Genomic DNA, 20,925 nt, shown 5'->3' with positions numbered 1-20,925 from the left:
ATTAAACCTCGTTCTCCATAAATCCACATCTTCGACCTAACCCAACACTGTGTCTGTCCCATTCAACAGAGTGCAACCGTAATGACATCTGTGGGGAATTGCTGATGGAAAAGGGATTCATGCAGTTGAATTTCATTCTGCAGACTATTGCACTTATGATGCATGCCAGAGTCATTATGAAAATGATGAATTGTGACTGATCCTCAGGAAATTTTGGTATTCATAGTCCTCCAACCTTATCTTTCCTATTATTAAATTAAATTAAATTAAAATTAAAATTTAAAAATAAATTAAAATTGCAGGTATCATCCCTGTAAGCATATTAATATTTCTGTTGTGATGAGGTTTTTTTGTTTTGTTTAGGTTTGGGTATGTGCATTTTCTGGATTACAGCATGATTAAGAGCTACTTTCATGTTAACTATCAAACAGCTTAGATAAAGTATTTGGCTTATGAAGAGATGAGCCAGTCAGGTCATTAAGTGTAGACTGAACTCCATACTGTAGACACCTAAATTTGGATGTCTCAATATGCCTACAGGGGAGCTAGATTGCTAATTTCACATTACACTCATTGGTAACCAACACAATGAAAGGAGCCTAGAGAATTGCTTGACTCACTCTAAGACACGTGTATTTCAGCTAGGCTACAGTAACTGCATTAACTAGCTTCCAATTAGCTAGAAAACTGAATTAGGTGTCTAGTTCAACACCTGCTCCTAGATGTCTACAATTCAGAACTAAATCCCAGGCCAATGGTGATATGCTGCAATTAAAGTGACATAAATGCACTGATGTTTAATCAGTGGGATTATCCTGTTCTTGAAAGCCAGTAGAAGAGATGTCAAATAATTAGTAAGGTTTACCTTTGCTACAGTAACTGTAATAGGGCTGGTCAGGATTTAATGTAGTGAAAAATAACAAGTGCTAAACTAAGGCTTAAGCAAATCTAATCATCAATACAATTGGCATATCGAGGGAAGAATGAAGATTATGGTCTACACTGTAGAAATCCATGCCTGAAATACAGGTTTGACCCTAACTGCTGTAGTAATTGTATGTATTATATCTGTTCTTACTTCAATTCACCTACTAACTTTATAATACATCTAAGGGTGCCTCAGGGAATTTGGTACATAATGGCTTGTTACCTATTGATTCTATGAGAAAAGAAGAAAGGTAGTGTTCAGCTAATCTAATACTATACCCAGAATGCCAAACAGACTTATTGGGAATCTTTAAAGTGAAAAACTTACCTAACTTAGTTCTTGCTGTGGGGGTAATACAACCCTCACAACCCTCTGCTTGCAAAGCCATCAGTGCTGCATTGAGAAGGGGGGTTAAATTGCTTTTGTTGTTGAAGAATGCTGAAACCAGCCTGACTAATCAAACCCAAAGTTAAAAAAGCCTGAGGAAGAACGTTTCCTGACAGAAAGTGGCACTGGTGAGGATGCGGGAGACAAAATAACTGGTAAAGGAATAAACAAGTGATAATACTGATAACTATAGCTACTGAACTGACACAGTTGGTCTGGAGACATATGACCAACAGTCAATCACTTTAAGTTATAAAGGCCCCAAAGCACTTTTTATTGGTAGTGTCTTCTAACAAACCCCTTTTCAGAGTGTGTATGGAGAGTCCTCCCTTGAGTAGGAATGCCCCTCAGGGTTACTCCTTGAGGCTGAGTGAAATAGATTTGCACACATTCATTGGTATGGGCAAGTAACATCAACTTGTGTTTCACAATAGTTTTTGCTAGCTTTGATATAATTCCTTTAATATCATTTCAAAAATAGTGCACTATACTAGTAGTTATAGTGCCTATACTGTGTAGCAAATATTTCTAATTAAGATCTTTAAGTTTAATAATTATAATAATGAATTTAAATAAATTATTTATGTAAATATATTTGGTTTGCAGTTCTTGAGACTACAAGACAAAGCTCTAAAAAGGTCCTATTTCACCTACATAATCATTTAGACATGAATCATTAACAGTCTGGGGCTATGACTGGATCTTGTTGCACCCAGGCTCTCTCTGAAAAGGAGGTTAGAAAGTAAGAGGGTCCTTTCTGGACTTCATGAGTGTCTTGGGTTGAGCTGGAAAAATGCCAGCTTCCCAATACAGAGTGTCAGCCTCCCTCCCCCTCCTGATGAGAAATAGGGAGAAAGGAAAAAAACTGGAAACTCAAAACAGGTTTAAACTCAAATTAATTATATATATTTATACAGAAAAGAGAAAATTAAAAGAAAACTACAATATAACATTCACACAAGTTAGAAATAACAAAAAATAACTCTCCATCAAACACAAAGCCTACCATTCTAACTACAAATCACTCTGGAGAACTCAATTCTCCAGAGACACAGCCAAGCAGAGAGAGAGATGAACAAACATTTTACTTCTCTAAGATAACTTGCTGGTAAGCCGGTACTGAGCCTGGTCCTCCCATCCCTCCTGAGACAGGACAGTGCGTCCTCCTGGGACTAAGGCAAAGACCAAAAGAGGCAGAAGTTTCACCTCCCCTCTCTTTTTATACTTTTTGACACTTCTCGATGATGTCAGATGATATGAAATACCTCTTTGGTTGCTGAAGTCAGGTGATGCTTGTCTCTTCTGATCTACGTTACATCCTTTGAGCCTGCTGAATTGAGGCCTAGCTAAGGCCTAGCTGAAACTAAAGCCAAAACTATCACAATGAGTCAACAGGAGGGCTTCCCTAATAAACTTTGTCTGAAGCTCTTGTTCTGCCCCATGACATAAACAGCCTTTTTGAATTAAAAACCTACATATACATGCAGTGTTGCAGATATTTTATAGTGGGATACAGAAAAGAAAAATGAAAAATAGTTTTAACTTAAACATAACTCTAATTAATTAATAGAAGATTTATTCTTCATTTAACTTAAAAAAGGCTTTCCTTTACCTACATCCTAACCTGTACATCAACTGTTGTTTTCTTTCTAGTGTCTTCATGGCAAAGGAAATGTAGCATTTATGATCTTTGTTTAAGTAGGTGATATATTTCTAAAGGCCAAGGATGGAATCAGGAAACTTTCCACAGCTATAAATATGTTTTTGGAGTAAATGTTACTGTATTATTGTGAACAGATGAGCCTGGGATTGTACCTCTGCTCATGCAGGACAGATAATACTTAGTTGTCAGTTTCTTTTTTGTGTTGTCAGAGCTGAAGACACTCAGACACTGTAGTACAAAAGAGGACAATAAACTTGGCCAGTTTGGAACGGAAAATTAAAGACAGGGCCATAGAATGAAAGGAACTCTCTAGACCACATTTCTCTAATCATTTAGGCTTTCAGCTACATTGAATGAAACCAACACAGTCCTGAATAAAATATCAAAACCAAATAATATCAGTTAGAAATTGTCCTTAGACTAATTAGAGTGTAGAAGGTTTTTACTAGCATTTAAAAATCTTGATAAAAACCACTAAAAAGTTTCTGGATTTTTCACTTTTAAGTTGCAGTTAATGTGCAGTTAATAAAAACTGATTACTTTCAAGGGAGCTAAAATAAATAATGCAAGTGAGATCAAACAAAAAATGTGAAAAGGACCATATAGACAATCAGTAGCATTTTCAGTGCAAATTCTCTTTGATTTTGCTCAGCCTGTAGACAAAATTAGCATATCTAAGCCAAAGGAAGGGAGGCAAGGAGGGAGGAAAGTAAAGTACGTCTGTTCCTCCTTCATGCTGGTGACAGGACTTAGCAGGTAAATTCCAACTCCACTCATTCTGGTCATGGTGGACCAAAAGTGAACACCTGGAGGTCACTCACTTGGAAGCTGGCTGGGAGTTCATAGTGAAAATCTAATGCAGACCATGGCCACCATATATATTTCTTTTTCTTTTTTATTTTTTTTTTCAGATCAATTTACCATGAATCCAAAGGTGTCAGGACTGCAATTTGATGTGACTAATTAGGTTATACAGAGAGCTGCTGCAAGTCCCATCCAGCCTGGCCTTGAACACTCACATTTTCTCTGGGCGATCTGTGACAGTGCCTCACCACTTTCAGTGAAGAATTTATTCCTAATACTACTCTTTTCCTACTCTCTTTCAGATTAAACCCATTCACCCTTATTTTATTACCTTGTGCCCTTGTAAAGAGCCATAAAATGTTCATCAGTAAGGTTATGAGGCACTGTCTTAGAGAATTGGGATTTATTTTATAAACATGAATATTGGAATCTATTTCTAAGTCTAGGTCAAGCTTTGACAGTAGAAAATGAAAGTGGGAAAAGGAACTGTCACAGGGTGCGTAATTAGCCACTGAAGTGGGGTTTAGGTGGTGACGCTCAAAGACTCTCAGCTGCTTCACTGGTAACAAAGATGTCAGCCAAAGTCATGGCCCTCCTGGGTCTGGGAAAATGGTAGTGCTGAGGTGCTTGTAGTGGGACACACAGTTCTTATAGTCACATGAAATACTGATATTTATATTAGACACACTTGTATATTAGATATATAATACAATATTAAATGCAGAGTATTTACTGTACTAAGAAAGATTAATTACAAGGCTATGTTTTAATAAGCTCCTTTACTTCACAGAGGAGATAAACACTGCCAGTCCCTCAATGCATTCAAACACTTCATACAGCAAGAAAAAACGCAACAGCAACAGCTGAGAGACATTCTCATCTGAACACTGCCCAGCTCATACTAAACTGATGCACATTCTTGCAGACAAGAAAATGAAACCAGTGTCTTGCTTGATTTTACAGATTATACTTCTCCGGACTAGAAGACAACTAAGCAATCAAAGGGAGAAAAAATAAAGAATCCTGAATGTTGTTATTTCAGTGTCACTTCACAGAGAGCTGTCTCATTTTAAAATTTGCAACAATTCCTGTTATTGCTATATTGCATGCGGCTACTCCTTTCTGCTCTATTAGAGCATATTTCTGTGTTATGCAGCTGTCTAAAATCTGCTTCTGCTTTCAAGACAGATGCAAGCAGCTGTTTAATGAATCTGTCATTTCCTTATCCTCTCCATTTCTGCAGGCTGATTATTTCTAAGTGCTGCACTGTCTTTTAGAGACAATTCTTGTAGCAAGAATCAGTCACATTTTCTTTTGATTTCTAATATTTATGTCAACTTGGGGAAAATATCCTCTCAACATTAAATCTTTAGAACTAAAAAAAACAAAGTGAGGGAATAAGTTGATGCATTAGACATTAAATCTGATGTGATGTTTTACAAGTTTGATCTCACAAGAAGCATGTTGTCAAAGGAAATTCTACAGCTTGTTCACATGCTCATGAGCTGAATGCCATTTTACTGCTTGATGGAAGTAATTTACAATAATATGTTAAAATGCCATATATCATAGGCAAGCAGTTTTCTCTGAGACCTGCTTCATACAGTCTAGACTGATTTTTAGAAGCACTGTCAGTTACTGCTATAGTCTAGTACTCCTCAAGTTGACACATTCTGAATGGCAGATTGAGGATAAGAGAGAAATACATTTAAATGTGGAGATAAAGAGAATGCAGGGAAAAAAGAATGAAATTGCAGCGAGATTCGGGGAATATCTAAAAAGTATTTAGGCCTACAAATTGCAATCAGGATGAGAACCATAAGAAGCGCACTAAATCATGGCCAGGAAAGTTACATGTAAAAATCCTGTGTGAATTATATATATGCACTCCATCTTCTTTCAAAAAGGTATATCTGAACAGTTTTAAGAAAGTGAGCTATGCTGCAAGAAAGTGATAAAGTTTGATTTTTGGTTTAGGATTAGTGTTGAGCTCTTTTTCTCCTGAGAAAATGTGATCCCAAGGCTTGAAATTGCTTTCTACTGTAACTTGGACAGTGCCATCCCATCTTTAAGAATCATATTTGAATTATGAACTTTGAAGCAGAAACGAGCCAAGAAAAAAAAACATATATGAAAACTGGATCATAGAATACTAAAATGGTTTGGTTTGGAAGGTGTTAAGGAAACTTCCCTGTCTGAGCCACTCTGGTAGTCACACTCACATCACCTCAGCTGCAACTGAAGTGCCTTCACAGCTACACATCCCACATTCAGAGTCAGATCAGGTTTTGTTACTGGCTCAATCCCAGGTTTTCCATAGCAGTCTCACATGTCTCAGTCCTTAAAATAATTTAATCTTGGTGCAATAACTAAACAACAAAATAACAGCCTGAGCCGTGCCTTTGAGGAAAGACCCTGAACAAAGGAACCCCTGGGCTTTTATCCACTCAGATTATAAATTGCAAAAGTCTGGAGTCATCAGCTCCTGCCATTAGTCTGAGTGTAGTCCTACCTCTCTGCCATGCGCAGGGACCTCTTCAACTGGGCCAGATTGCTCAGAGCTCTGTCCAACATGACTTTGAGCATTTCCATGAATGGGGCATCCACACATCTCTGGGAGCCTTTCTGACTAAATAATCAGTGGTTTCTGATTAGACGCTGCCTGGTTATTTTTTTGGATGACCACAAGCGTATGTCTCTGGGTGCTGTCAGCTAGTGAGATGAATCAATAAAACACTGATGCCTCTACCTCTGAGCATTCTGGGGGATATAGAGTGACCCCAGTATGCCCGGGGTCACTCAGATGTTCCAGAGTACTTTTAAATTAATTTTAAAAAATGAAAAATTTTCCCACATTTCCTGTACTTCAGTTTATCTCCACATCAAAATGTGGGCAAGCCTTGGCAAGACACATGCTCCTTTATTTTTCTATCCTGAGTGCAGTCAGTAGCAGAAAAGCTTTCCCCCTTCCGGCTCCTACCCTGTTGCCAAATCTCTTTCCTCCCTTGGCCAATGTACCCTTTCCTGATTTACATGAGATTTGCAGACTAGTTTTAGCTGGAATATCAATAATTCTTATTTTTCTGCTGCTTATCTTTAGAATGAATATTCCAGTCCTGCAATGTAGCACATGCTTAGAACCCCAGTGAAGATAGTAAGATTACTCTCAGGGAAGTTGTTACAAGGGGGTAAATAGTGCAAAAATATTGAGTAAAAACTGTACATATACACACTGGCATATTATTTGGAAACACACAAGGTAACTAGAAAGCCCAAATACTTGTCTGTTTTTTGTGTCTGAAAACCTGTTTTGATGAGACTAGGAGGGGTACTTTGAAATATATACAGTTACAGGTGTCAGAGACCGGATTTGTATCTCACTGATTGATGGGTCGAATCAACCACCCTATGTGTGGGGGAGGGAAGGGATCAAGGCCTGTCCACATGGTAAGGCCCACAGCCACAATGGCCTCTGCCATCGGAATGCTCATGGCATGGAAGCCAAATGGGACACCTGTCAATCAACAAGGCCCGCCTGGTAACCTTTGCACTCCACATCCCTTGGAGCCTCTGATTGGCTGTGGCAGCCCTCTCTTGGGCCAGGGGGACACTGAGTGGTCATTGAATTGGACGTGCCATCTTGAGAGAGAGGCCACAGTAGCCAAAGTCTATAAAAGAGGCGCACAGAAGCTCCACCTTAGTTTAGCCTCCTGTCTCTGGGCTGGCAGGCATGTGACCTCTTTGTGGTAACTATTTCACTCCCTCTCTTTCTTTCTTTACTCCTCTTTTTTTCTTCCTTTACTCATTTCTTCCTCTTTTGGGTAACTTAAAACTCATTGCATGGTATTTCGCTTAAGTTGTGGGTTGGGGTTTGCTAAGTGCTATGAAGGTTCCCTACTCCACAGCATGCCTACTGGCTGGTAAAACCCTTGGAAGGGTGTAGAAGCAGAGCTCAGAATGCTGTTTGGAGGAAGGCAGAGAAGTCTTTTTGTTCCTAGTAGGCTGCTATTAAATGTAATTCTTCTGCAGAATGTTTTCCTGGTTTTATGTTGCTCCTGTAAACCCTTTTTGCCAAAATGCTTATTTTCTCACTAAATCAAAAGAAATCACTTAGAGAGAAGTGTAAAACTTTTTCTCCTGATATGAACTCAAGATATCAAAGAACTGAGACTGCAAAAGTTTTGTGTGGGAACTACTGAAAAATTAAAGTGTAATGCCTGGTAAAGCTTGTGGACTAGGGCATAACAAGAGGCTGGCACAGAGATGTTTGGCCACCAAATGAATTAGGGCTTGTTTGGCTTACAAATGGTTAACTGCTTCTTCTCATTATGGCTGGAATTCCTTTACCTCAGCTTGCAGTCTATGAAGCACATATCTGAAGCTAAAATAATCCACTGCCCTGTTTTTCCCCTGAAGTCAGTGGAAATGAAGAGTCACTTTCAGAATGTGATATGTCTGATCTATTTTGGCCATCTGTGTCCCTCTCCTTGGACTTTAAAGCCAACCTGAGCTACCAGCTACCATACAAGTGTCTGTAGGTTGCTCAGATGACTTCCATTGCAGGTCATTATTTGGCTTAATTGTACTGCAAACTGATATACTGATTAATAGAGGTATTAAAGGTCTTACAGCAGGAAAAGCACAACTTGCCATTTCCTAGGCAAATTTGATTTAACTGATGGATATGACAGCATCAGAGAATAAAATATAAGAAGTTCTCACAAATATGTATCTATTTTCATGTGCATTTTTTATAAATTGTTCCCTATATTTTCTTTTTTTCCAAAGTTTAAAAATTCCTATTCATATATTAAGTACTATTTTATTTTCTTTATTCAGGATATTTTAAAATGAAATCTCTACATTTTTCTGTGGAAATAATGTGGGGGAAAGAGTTATTTAGCACACAGTTTTCTCTCAGAACTTTTTCAATAAAGGTATAGTTCTTGGAATAATACTTTTACGTGGTAAACTACAAAGCAAAGGAAATATCATATGAAATTCCATGCATTTCTATTGACATAATACTCCCCTAAGTATGCAATGGTGTCATCATAGCAAACTCCTTAATCTCCTCCGGATTATTAAATGCCTCCAAATTTTTATTTAAGAGTATTTTGCTGAACACAATGAATAAAATGGGGTTTGCTTTATGAGTTATGTATATATAATTTTTATTTATACTTTATTAAGTCTGAGAAAGTTTTTGACATTAAATTATTAATTAATAGAACTTACAAGTCTAACAGTAAGCTAGGAGAAGAAAAAGAAATACATTTCAGATGGCAAACTGAAGCAATAGAAAGGTGTTGTTATGGCAAGATAGGATTTGTGGCTAAAGTCTTCTTTTAGAGGCTCAGATATATACTGATGTTCACTAACCTGCAAAGGATCTGGCCTTTATTTTCAGCAGGATTTTTTATCATCTCTTACGTATATTTCCCGGAAGACTTTCAACAGAGCATTTCCATTACTCGCATTCTGCACTATGTTTTCCAGATGATATTGTTAGACACAACTTATGTACATTTCTAGAGAGTTTGGTTGCTAAATTCAGAGAAGAGTTGGAAATGGATAATTCTTGTCAGCTACTAGGAAGACACATGCATCTAGACTGAGATTTTATTTTACCAGTTACAGCCCCACACAGCCCCCAGTAGACTCATTTTAGCTGAGAGCTTATTTCAAACAAGTAAAGAGACTGAAAAATATGACTGGATTAAAATGCAGTATTTAAATTATTTTTTCATTTGGCTTTCATTGATCAGAAGGAGTCTCTTACTAGAAATATTCCTACTGGGAAATGGATGGGGTTTGGCTATTGATTCATAAACATGCTGCAATAAAAGTAAGGAAATTTTATATTTAAGTCGTTTGAAGATGATGACATATTTGAAGTGTGAGAATTGCTCACCAGAGGAGTTTAGGGAATATATATATGAGTATCCCCAATAATATGTACAACAGCTTTCAATTATGCTGTTTTCTTATACATCAGAATTTTGTAACACTTTAGTTACCACTTAAATATCAAAATCTGAATTTGTGCAAATTTCTGGATACTAACAGTCACAGCTACTGAAAATAATTTAACTCTATCCTAACTGAAACCAGGACACCAGGACTGCTGGTAGATGACTGAAAGTGGTTTGGCAAGTTTTTTTGTCAGTTCCCTCATTACTCTGGGGGGTATCCCATCTGGGCCCATAGACTTGTGAGTGTCTAATTGGCATAGCAGGTCACTAACCATCTCCTCCTGGATTGTGGGGGCTTCATTCATCTCCCCATCACCAACTTCCAGCTCAAGGAGCTGGGTAGCCTGAGGATAACTGGTCTTGATATTGAAGACTGAGGCAATAAAGACATTAAGAACCTCTGCCTTCCTACTGTCACTATACTACCCTCTGCAATCAACTAATGATAGAGACACTCCTTAACCCTCCTTTTGCTGCCAATGTATTTAGAAACTTTTTGTTTGGCTTTTTTTTTGTTGCTTTTAACTGCAGCAGCCAAATTAAGTTCTAATTGGGCTTTGGCCCTTCTAATCTTCTTCCTACATGACCTTGCAATATCCTTATAGTCCTCCCAAGTTACTTGATGCTCATTCCACAAACAATAGATTATCTTTTTTTTCGCCCCAAAGTTCTAGCCTAAATTCTCTGTTTAACCAGACTGGTCGTTTTCCCTGACAACTTGTGTTTCTACACATGGGGACATCTTGTTTCTGAATATTTCACAAGTTCTTTTCAAAGCACATCCAGCCTTCCTGGACTCCCTTGCCCTTCAGGACTGACTCCCAGATCAGTGTCCAAAACAGGTCTCATGAGACTCCACCTGGAGTACTGTGTCCAGCTCTAGAAGTCCCGATGTTAAAAGGATGTAGACCTGCTGGAACACCAGAGGAGGCCATGAAGATGATTTTTTGGTAAGATATTAGGTGCACAGTGCTCCAAATCTTACAGTTTTAGAGAAGAAACTATTTATTACTTCTAGTCAGTTGAATCCAGGACTGTACTTTGTGTAGAACCAAGAGGCAGATTTTGACAGAGTTTCACAGGTGGACACCTTAATCCTGTGTGTTGTCAGTACCATGAGTTTAGCAAGTAAGCCCTGAGGCTTTCTTCTTCATTTGTTCCATGACTAGCTGATATGCTGTAATGGCTTGTCTCATCATCTCCCATCTGTTATATATTTTCCTGGCTAGCTAAGACAGCATGTGGTATACTTTTGCACATGTTCCTTGTTCGTTTTATATCAATAATGACAGAGTGTCATAATAATAGAAATAAAAAAATAACTGCAATTTGCGCAAAAGTGAGAGCACTGATCTTTTAACTAATAGACAATATTGGCTTAATTTTCCTAAGACTCTCTGTGGTTTGGTCATGCTGACAGTTGTGGGGGTATTCCAGATGCAAAAGATTATGAAGTCTTGGACAGCATTGCCATTTCCTGCAGTTTTTACTAGGAAGCTGACAGTGCTAATATCACTAAACAATCTAGGTCTTCCAGTCTTGTGAAAATCTAATCTTCTGCTTAAAAAACTAGTTTCAGCTGTGGTGTAAACATGCAGTACCTCTGAATGGCTTGCTGAAAAGCTCAAAAAGCAAAGGGTCCAGAAAGCACTATCATTATCATTATGATAAGAAAGAAAGAAGAGAAAGAAAGGGAAAGAAAGAAAGAGAAAGAAAGAAAGAAAGAAAGAAAGAAAGAAAGAAAGAAAGAAAGAAAGAAAGAAAGAAAGAAAGAAAGAAAGAAAGAAAGAAAGAAAGAAAGAAAGAAAGAAAGAAAGAAAGAAAGAAGAAAGAAAGAAAGAGAGAGAAAGAAAGGAAGACCCCCAACAACAACAAAAAAACCCCAACCAACCAACAACAAGAATAAAAAAAAGCCCCAAACTGATAACACCATAAAATCTGTGTTCTCTAAAAATATTTGAGGCTTCACTCCAAATACTGTAATTTAATTTCCCTTTTTTCACAGACTTTCTGAAAGTCATGAGCTCATGTCACCTTGAGTCACCGGGGTAAACAAAAGGAGAAAAGAACAATTTTTTTGAAAAATAGGAATAATGGAATGGAAAAAACCAAAACAAACAAAAAGCCACGCTAATGTCCCTCTTGAAAAAATGTCATATGTTTTTATTAGTTTGCACATTTCCCTCCAGAGAAAGGTATAAGAAATCCAGAAGCAATATAGAAAGTTTTAGATCTATTACCTCTTAAACTGTGTTAGTTCGTATTTTCATAACTTTTGAAGGCAGAATTGCTGCTCGTGGACATTTGTTCTCTGCAATCTTTGGAAATATAAATAAAAAAAACCAACAAACCACTTGGCTAAAACCTCAACTGCCAAGAGAGAATGGCAGACACTACAAAACAGTATTTACAACACTAATGAGGCAGCAATGACCAATAGCTCAAGGAAGCTTATTGAAGCATCAGTTCACAGCTGTTAATGAATGATTATAACAAAAATTAAAAAATTGTGAACACAAAATTCAAAATTTAGTAGAGATCTAACATTCATGTTTTACAAACTTCTCAATAAGTACTACGTTTTTTGGGGTTTTTGTTTGTTGTTTTTTTCTTTTTAGTGTGAGTGTTGCTTTATGAAGGTTTTTTGTTCATTTTGTCTTGGGCCTCAAGTTTTGCCTAAACCTAAAATCAGATCTTAATTTGCTGTTAGAGTATGAAGTAATCATACCATGAAAAGTCCCTTTTGAAAACAGAATCATTATGGAAGAAGTATAGATTTTACTCCTTTTTTTACATGTGTTCCAAAGTTGGTCTTATAATTGTGAAAAAATTTCTTCATCACCTGCTCATAGTTAGTTTCTTCACTTCATATTTGTAATTTATTTTCAAGAAGTCATGCTAACATAATCATGTCCAGTAAATAACAGCTAAAAGGAAGCATGCATAATGAACTTCCAATCTCACAGTAGCTCAAGTGGAAAAGTTTTTAGTCAGGATGTTTAAATAAGTCAAGAGGAGATAAGCTGAAAATAAAGATGACATTTTCAATAAAACCTTTCCAGATCCACTTTGATGCCTCTCAAGCTCTAAGGTATTCTGTTCTTTTCCTCTGTTCCTGCTATTTTTTTCATCATTATCACTGTAAAATAATATTTGATATGTGTGGAATCTTCTTTCATGCTTGAAAATGGTGCCAGAAGAACATCCATGGAAACTAAAACCTTATTAATCCAGATAGCATATGCAGACAGGCTGAAATAGGAAACTTAATCCAGTATCTTACTGTACCTTTCAAGGTATTAATATAAATGACTCAACAAACTCTAACAACACAATATACCTAACCAAAAAGAACCCCAAGATCATCTCATCCAGACATTTACAGTTTTAGGTATGTGCAACAGATTTTATGCAGTTTTTTTGGTTTGGGTTTTTTGGAGGTATTTTTTTAAGCTTCTTTGACTTGCTTGGCAATAAACTAGAGCAGAATTCTTCAGAGCAAGCAGTCTTAGTTGATATTCCCTTTCAGACACACAAAACTCCCTATTATAATTCTACCTTCTAAGGAGTCAAGCTGTGAGCAATAAAATTTTCAAAATGGGAAAGAAGAGTATACAATGGTTATGGGCAATCTGTTTTTGTAACTTCTATAATCAGCCAAGATGATGAGCTATGGCCTTCCTCATTATAACAGAAAATCAGATTTACCTCTGCCAAAAGAAATGGCAACACTTAGCATTTATATAGCTTTTTATCTCTTAAAGCTCTTTAGAAATATTAACTAATTACATGTAGAGTTTTGAAGCTTCCTCAAAAAAATATCACAACCTAAAATTCTATGAAGGAAAATAAAATTCCTTCAGGGGAAATAATACTGAAAATGCATGTCACTTATACTTAAAAAAATCACTTACAGAGAAAAAAATATTTCAGCAACACTAATATCAATTCTGCTGCAATAATGTATTTAATGTTTGCAATTGCTCTGTAATTATTTCTAATGAAAAAATCATGGTCATGAAGTCATCAAAAGGTTTACCTGACATGGAGCCTTTACCACAGTTTGATTTGGTCATTCAAGACAGTTTTTATTCCCTAAATCTGTGTTGCATTATTTATGTGTGAGCCATTTCCTCTAGTGAACAACTATAACTTAACTAGTATAGCTTAAAGGTGTAACTGCCCTTTTAAATCATTGGTGTAGTTCAATATGCCAGGTTGGACAAGCCTTTCAAGTGGAAGTATTAAAGACAGGAGTAATAATGTTAAGGTAATAATGTGATAAAAATTTGTGAAGTATTTAAGGTACTTGAGGTATTTGCCAGACCACAAATAGCATCTGTCAGAAAGTTTTCAAATGATCATGTGGAAAGGTCTTTTATAAGGAAATTCTGGAGTTGGAAGGAACTTTGTTGTGGTTACTTTATCTCGTACATGTAGGTAGATCTATATTTCTTATTAGTGTCTCTTATTCATTAGTATTTCCTATCTGCCTGCTAAGGAGTTCTGTAATAAGGCAGCTGTCATTTCCCTTCTGTTTGTATAGTGCAGTGTTATAAATTTTTTATTTTTTAATTATTTATACACTTATGCCTGTTTGGATTTTTGAAAACAGGACAAAGAAATGCCATTTATATTTATAATTCTTCCTCAGCTCTCCCACTACAGCACTCTCATATTTATGATAAAAGTATGTCTATGTATAAATAAAAACAAGAAAAAAAAAGAAAAAAAAGAAAATTCAACTTGTTGAGTAAGTAGACTTGTCGATCATAGTCTTCAACCTAAAGCTTTGTCTGGCACGGCATTTTGTACAAGAAGTTAGTTCTTCTGGTTTTTGTACTAGAAGTACATTCTGCAGATACTTTTTGTTTAAATCCAATATTGCTGAAATTCATGTGCCTGGGAATAGCAGTATTTATGGCTTGGGTCAGACTAGCATCCAGCTAGAAAGAAGTAATTTTTTAACCTGACAGATGTCTTAATCATATATGTTGCTATATGAGAGAGCAACATCTATATCCAGACATTAAGTCATTGAAATCTTATGTCTGCAGCCAACGTAAACTATTATTTTTCTGAAATGTCCTTTGCTTGTCACATTAATCTCTTGCTTGCTCAGATTCACCCAAATATTCTTTGCTTATGAATCAATCTCATTTTATCATTACTTCATGTTGGTGATACTATGGTTGCATCTGCTAAAAGACTGGGAGTCACTTTTCCTTATAGGTATTCTTCTGATATGTTTGTCCATGTATCTGAGGAGGTACTTTTTTCATTTTCATAAAGCCAGTGAAGGTCTAGCTAACCTTAGGTATGGCAAGAATAAAATTTACTAAACTTCAACATCAGCAGAAACAACCTAAACAAAACCCAGTGTACACTCTATTAGCCTCTTTTCCTTGAATCAAGAAAAAATGCCCAATCCTCAAACCCAAAATGTGTTAGTGATAAAATGCCAATAAAATTGCTATTCAGACAAAAGAAAGGAATGGTCTTAGGAAAAAAGGGAAGATTTTTTTTACCCCTTTCCACTTATTTCTTGGATACAAGCTTCTGAGCAGGAAGCTACACAAATGCTTGGATATTAGATGCTGCCAGAGTTTCTGAACATCTTCCAGATGTTATCAGTTCATCTGTTCTCAAAGATACTCATGAAATGAAACTCCATTCCATCCACTGTAAATTCTGTTTCTATAATTCTATAGATTACATCTCCATTAAATGGAAAGTAAAAAAGATGTGAACAATATAAAAAAAAAAACCTACAAAACCCTTTAAACTTACAGTTCGGTTAGTTTACTGCAGGCCTATGGTTTTATTTTGAATCTCATAAACCTTCTCACCAAATTCTTGTTGTTACTTCTCTACAGAAAATCAAGTTGTTTTCTTTTTCTTTTTCTCACAGAATTTTTCTCCAAGCCATTGACACATTTGCTTAAAGTTGAATCTACACCAGAGAAACACAATATAACAACATGGAACAACTGCACCAAGGCTTATTTGGTCTTGATTTAATAATTGCAGCAGCCAAAAGTGGTTCTGGAAACCAAAAAACCACTGAATTGGACTCTAAATTCCGGGAGTTATCCCATCATGAAGCCTGACAGAAATATATCTATGGTCTTCAGTGTGAGAAATGCTATGTTTTGGCACTATGTAAGTGCTATTCCCACAGTCTCAACAGCTAACCGCACGGGCAGAGAGATACAATGTCTTTTATTATAATTTACCCATGTTCTTTATGCTAAAATACTTTATAGAGACCATGGAATGCTTATCCACTATAAAAATTTGGGAAAAAATACTCTAACCTGAAAAAAATAGCCAAACTCCATACTTCTCTCATGATTTTCCAATTTGAACAAAAAAGGGGGACAAAAATCTTTTTCTCAGTGTAAGACTTTCATCAGATTCAAAAAAAAAAAGACAGAAAATATATACATGCAGAAAAGTGAGGAAAAGCTGGTTATTTCCATTAATTCCATGGTGCTATGACTATAATTAATTAAATGATACAACTTTTTGACTGTAAGTAGCTGTTAATTAGTGTTTTCCAGTTTCTGGTAAAGCTCAGAGAAATTTCTCTTTATTTGATCTGCTTGTATGTTATACAGAGGAAAAAATACAAATCAGAAGACAGTAGGAGAATGAAAAGATATGCCAAGCAAACCACTTCCTCAATCGGATTTAACAAGTTCTGTCATAATGTTAATCAGGCCGTGTTAGTGTCACTGAAAATAATATCCTTGGAGGTGTTAAATGTAGAATCCCTCTCCTTTTTCCAGTGTGCTCTTTGCCTTATTTTGACTTTGCTGAACATGGGAGAAAAAAAGACACATCACCTCATCCACTGCCGAGTTAATAATCTGTAAAATCCTTAAAATTCACTGTTATTTACTTAGCATCAGCTCTCCAGAGACTCAAAGCTGGTTTCACTGAAGTTCTGTCTTCTCTAATCTAGGATGACAGAGGACTTTTGGCATGATCCTGTATGACTCAGCTCAGTGAGAGTTTCAGCATTGAAACTGAGCTCCATGGGATCCATGAAACCAAGTTAGAAAATCACTTTAGTACAGCTTTGCTTCTCTTTGGTTAGGGAACAGTGCAGTTTAAAACTGTTCCTCCTTTTGTAGGGGCAGTTGTCCTGATTTGGGTTTTATCTCTTCACACCAGTAATACCATAAAAGCCAGAAACTCTCACGAGTTCATGTCACATTAAATTGAGAGATCAATAAACACATAAAACCCCAAGAAACACAACCAAACCCACACACCTGGTGCCTTTACTCAGAGTTTTACAGGATTTCCCCTTATATTGAACATTCCATTGTGCAATGTCTCCAGTACATTACTGATGTTAGAGATTGAGGGTATAGACACTTATGTGAGTTCTCAACCTACAAATGCCTATATTTAATTTTCTTTTTCCACTGGTACTAGGAGCAGAGTTTATCATGAATTGAACAATAAAAACCCACAAAGAAAGCTGCAAGGAAAATCAATTTAAACCCCAAAATCTGAACAGAATGCAACACACAGAAAAGGAAAGAAAAAAGGACAAATAAAGAGGTCCTAGTCTGGTTTATGTTATCTGTTTGATAATGCTGCTATCCAGGGTACCATAACCTTCACATAGTACTACAAATTTAATGATTATTGGGAGATTGGCATTATACAGAAATACCGCAATCTAACCCTGCCACATGGATTGAGCTGCTGCAATTAGCTGTTTCCACACAATACACTTCACCAAACAAATTCTGCAAAGACTAAACAACCCTTTCTATTCCCATCCAATCCCTTTTTCTTCTTCCTTATATTTTGTTATGTCATGCTATGTTCTGTTATGTACTGTTATGTTGTTATGTTATATTATTTTCTATGCCTGTAGCCCTTAAGGGATGTATAATGAGAACAGCAGCACAAATGAGAAAGCAGAAAACACAAAGCAGTGAGCGTAGGTTTAGGTAAAGTGACAGCTGCCATTAGAGATAAGGTAATTCTCCTAAAAAGCTCCAGCAGAGATTTAAAAACTAGCCCACAATGCCAAGCTGCCAAAGAAAGAAAAGAGCTTGTTTCTAGGTATATTTCTAGGTATTTTTTCTATGCTGTTGTTTCTTCTTCTTTTTTTCTTTTTTTTTTTCTTTTGGAGGATTAGTGAAATTTATAAAGAATTTAGCCTCGTCTTTCTCTTATATCCTTCTATAAATAGCTGGGGGAGGAAGGAACCAAAAAATCCTCTTTTGCTTTAAAGAATATAGTTTCCTTTTCCTACAGATGCTCCAAGCCCATCCTGTTTCTGCCTTTTCCCGTCATTTTCCAAAGAAAAAGAAAGCACAAGAAAGGAAGAAACATGATACACAAACTTTAAAATATACATCCAGCCTTTTGTGAACACAAATCTAGGAAGAAAATCCGTTAGTTATTCCATATTTGGTGAATTAATGACTTAGCCTTCAGCCTCTCTTACAGAATCATAGAATCACAGAATGGTTTGGGCTGGAAAAGATCTTAAAGATAATATCATTTCAAACCTGTCATAGCTGGGACACCTTATACTAGACCAAATTGCTCTGGGCCCCATCAAACCTGGCCTTGAACACTTCCGGGGATGGGGCATCAACAACTACTCAGAGCAACCTCTTCCAGTGCCTTATCATCGTCAAAGTGAAGAATTTCTTCCTAATGTCAACTTTAAAATCTCTTCTCTTTAAGTTTTAAACCATTCCCCTTTGTCCTATCACTATCAGCCTCTGTAAAAAGTTATTCTTTTTCTATTTTCCAAATAAAAAATGTGAATCCCAAGCAACCAAAAATTACACAGTTAAGAAAGTATAGTTAAATGTTTCTTGCCCACCTCGATCTTACAGAATAGTTTTAATCATACAAACTACCTTGACACTGAGTAGTTAAAGGTATGATATTGGTGAAGAAAAGACAGTCCAAGGATGAGATTTGAGAACAACACACTTCATGTGAGATCTTGGGTAAATGTGTTATCCACAACTATCTCCCTCTTTTCATTTGTAAACCCAAGAAAACAAGCAAACAACAAAACAAAAAAGTGACTCATAAAACATACTGATGACAAAATTCCTGCTTGCTGAATATATATTTACAACTTTCACAGACAGTTCCCTGCAAACCATCTTTGGTCTCTTTGTGGTGGTCCCACTCTGGCACATCCAGTAGGCTTGCATTGTTATGCTTCCTGCTGGCCAGTGACTCACGCAGCCTGTGCAAAGATGGCTGGGGATAAAATTAGGTTTCTTCTAACAGTTGCTACTTCCTGGATGGAATGTGGTGAGCATGCTCAAAATCTATTCCCCTCCATACACACAATCTACAGCCTCAAATACCTGTTAAGGGGGATGATACACAGGATGGAGTGAAGGTTGAAACAACGTAGCCAGGCGTTGCTGAAATCCTTGCAGGAAGGGGAATTCCATGGTACTTTGTAGCTGATAAGCTTCATAGCATCTGTCAGCCAAGGGAGGTGGAAAAGGTCTTGCTGCTGAAGTAGCAACTCTGTGAAATCACTCTCCTTGAATGAACTTGCTTCATTATAATCTAATTGCAATGCTAACTCACACCTTCATCCCAAAGTTACCCACCTTCAAGATCTGACCAACCCTTACTGAGCACACACTCTATATTTTATTGATTATGTCTTCAAGAGTGAAGTGATAGCATTTTACACAAATCAGTAACAAAGGTGTGTATGACTTGAGTCACTCAAGCTCTACCTAAACATGGAGAGTAATAGCCAGTTAGTAGTGGGGAGAATATAAGGAAGATTCCACCGCAACATCAGGGATCGATGGGTTGAGTCTGTCTTCTCCCCCATAGGGATGCATATTGGATAAGAACAGTACTCCGTGCCAGCTGAACACTTTTTTTGGGATTTAGAGCTTCCCAGTGTATTGTTTTGAATATGCTATTGCAGTCAAATACTATCACCAGCAATCCTCAAACGTTAACCTGTCACAATTTTCTAATATACTAGTAAAGAGTGTTATTCTGTAAACTGTTAGTGGTGGTCCTTCTTGGGTGCTGGCAGTCACCAGAAGTGGGTAATTCACTCAAATAAAGTAGGCAGGCCTGCTGAGGGGTCTCCCTTCTTCTGCTGGCATGTGTCCCTGAACAAGTCAGTCAAACTGCCCTCCAGATGACTGTTCAGTGAAGGGCCTCCATAACGAGATGCTGACAGACTGGTCAGGCACAAGAGTCTTGGTTTTCCTGGGGCATTGACAGACTAATCAAGCACTAAGAGTTTGAGGAAATATCCTCTTTTCATGTGACACATCCTTAAAAGGGATTAATAACTTAGTAGTATAAGGTGCAGCAGAAAAATATGAGGAAAATAACAAACTGATTAAGTAAATCAGAACTGCTCTATCCATCAGTGTAAATGGCTAGGATTTTCACTTTAAAGATGGAAACCTTAAGGAGCCACCTTAAAAGACCAAATTACCTGGGAAGAATAATTATCAAGAATGCTTAAAACACAATAATATCCAACTTTGATCCGATTTTAATACTGTGCAGTTTGACTCTGATAGGAAGGAGCAATTACTACATGCTCTAAGGGGCAAACTCGAAGCAATGAAGATGACTGTGGTGCCTGCAATATTATTAATTCATAAAGCTCCTGATTTTTTTTTGTTGTTTTGTTTTTTTTTTCCTATGTTTTTCAATTATTTAGATATTTTAGTATTATCTTACTTCCTATTTGTGCTCTAGTACACATCTGTCAAAGATCCTCAAGTGCTTCATCTCCCCACAACAGATGAATGACACAACTGTGAAATTAACACTTTTTTGTGATTTTTTAATGCAGAGTTTTATTGCAAGAAATGTGTATGTATGTGATTCAGTCTACAGCTTTCTCATGAGGGGAAGAAGAGGGGCAGACACTGATCTTTTCTGTTTAGTGACCAGTGACAGAACTGAAGGGTATGGCCTGAAGTTGTGTTAGGAGAGGTTTAGACTGGATATCAGGAAAAGGTTCTTCACCCAAAGGTTGGCTGGGCACTAGAACATGCTCCCCAGGGAAATGGTCACAGCACCAAGCCTGACAGAGTTCAGGTAGTGTTTGGACTATACTCTCAGGCACATGGTGTGGCTCTTGGAGATGGTCCTGTGCAGGGCTAGGAGATGGA

This window comes from Pithys albifrons, chromosome 1, assembly GCF_047495875.1.
Source record: "Pithys albifrons albifrons isolate INPA30051 chromosome 1, PitAlb_v1, whole genome shotgun sequence".
In the NCBI taxonomy this organism is placed as follows: domain Eukaryota; kingdom Metazoa; phylum Chordata; class Aves; order Passeriformes; family Thamnophilidae; genus Pithys; species Pithys albifrons.
Note: the sequence above shows the minus strand (reverse complement) of the source record.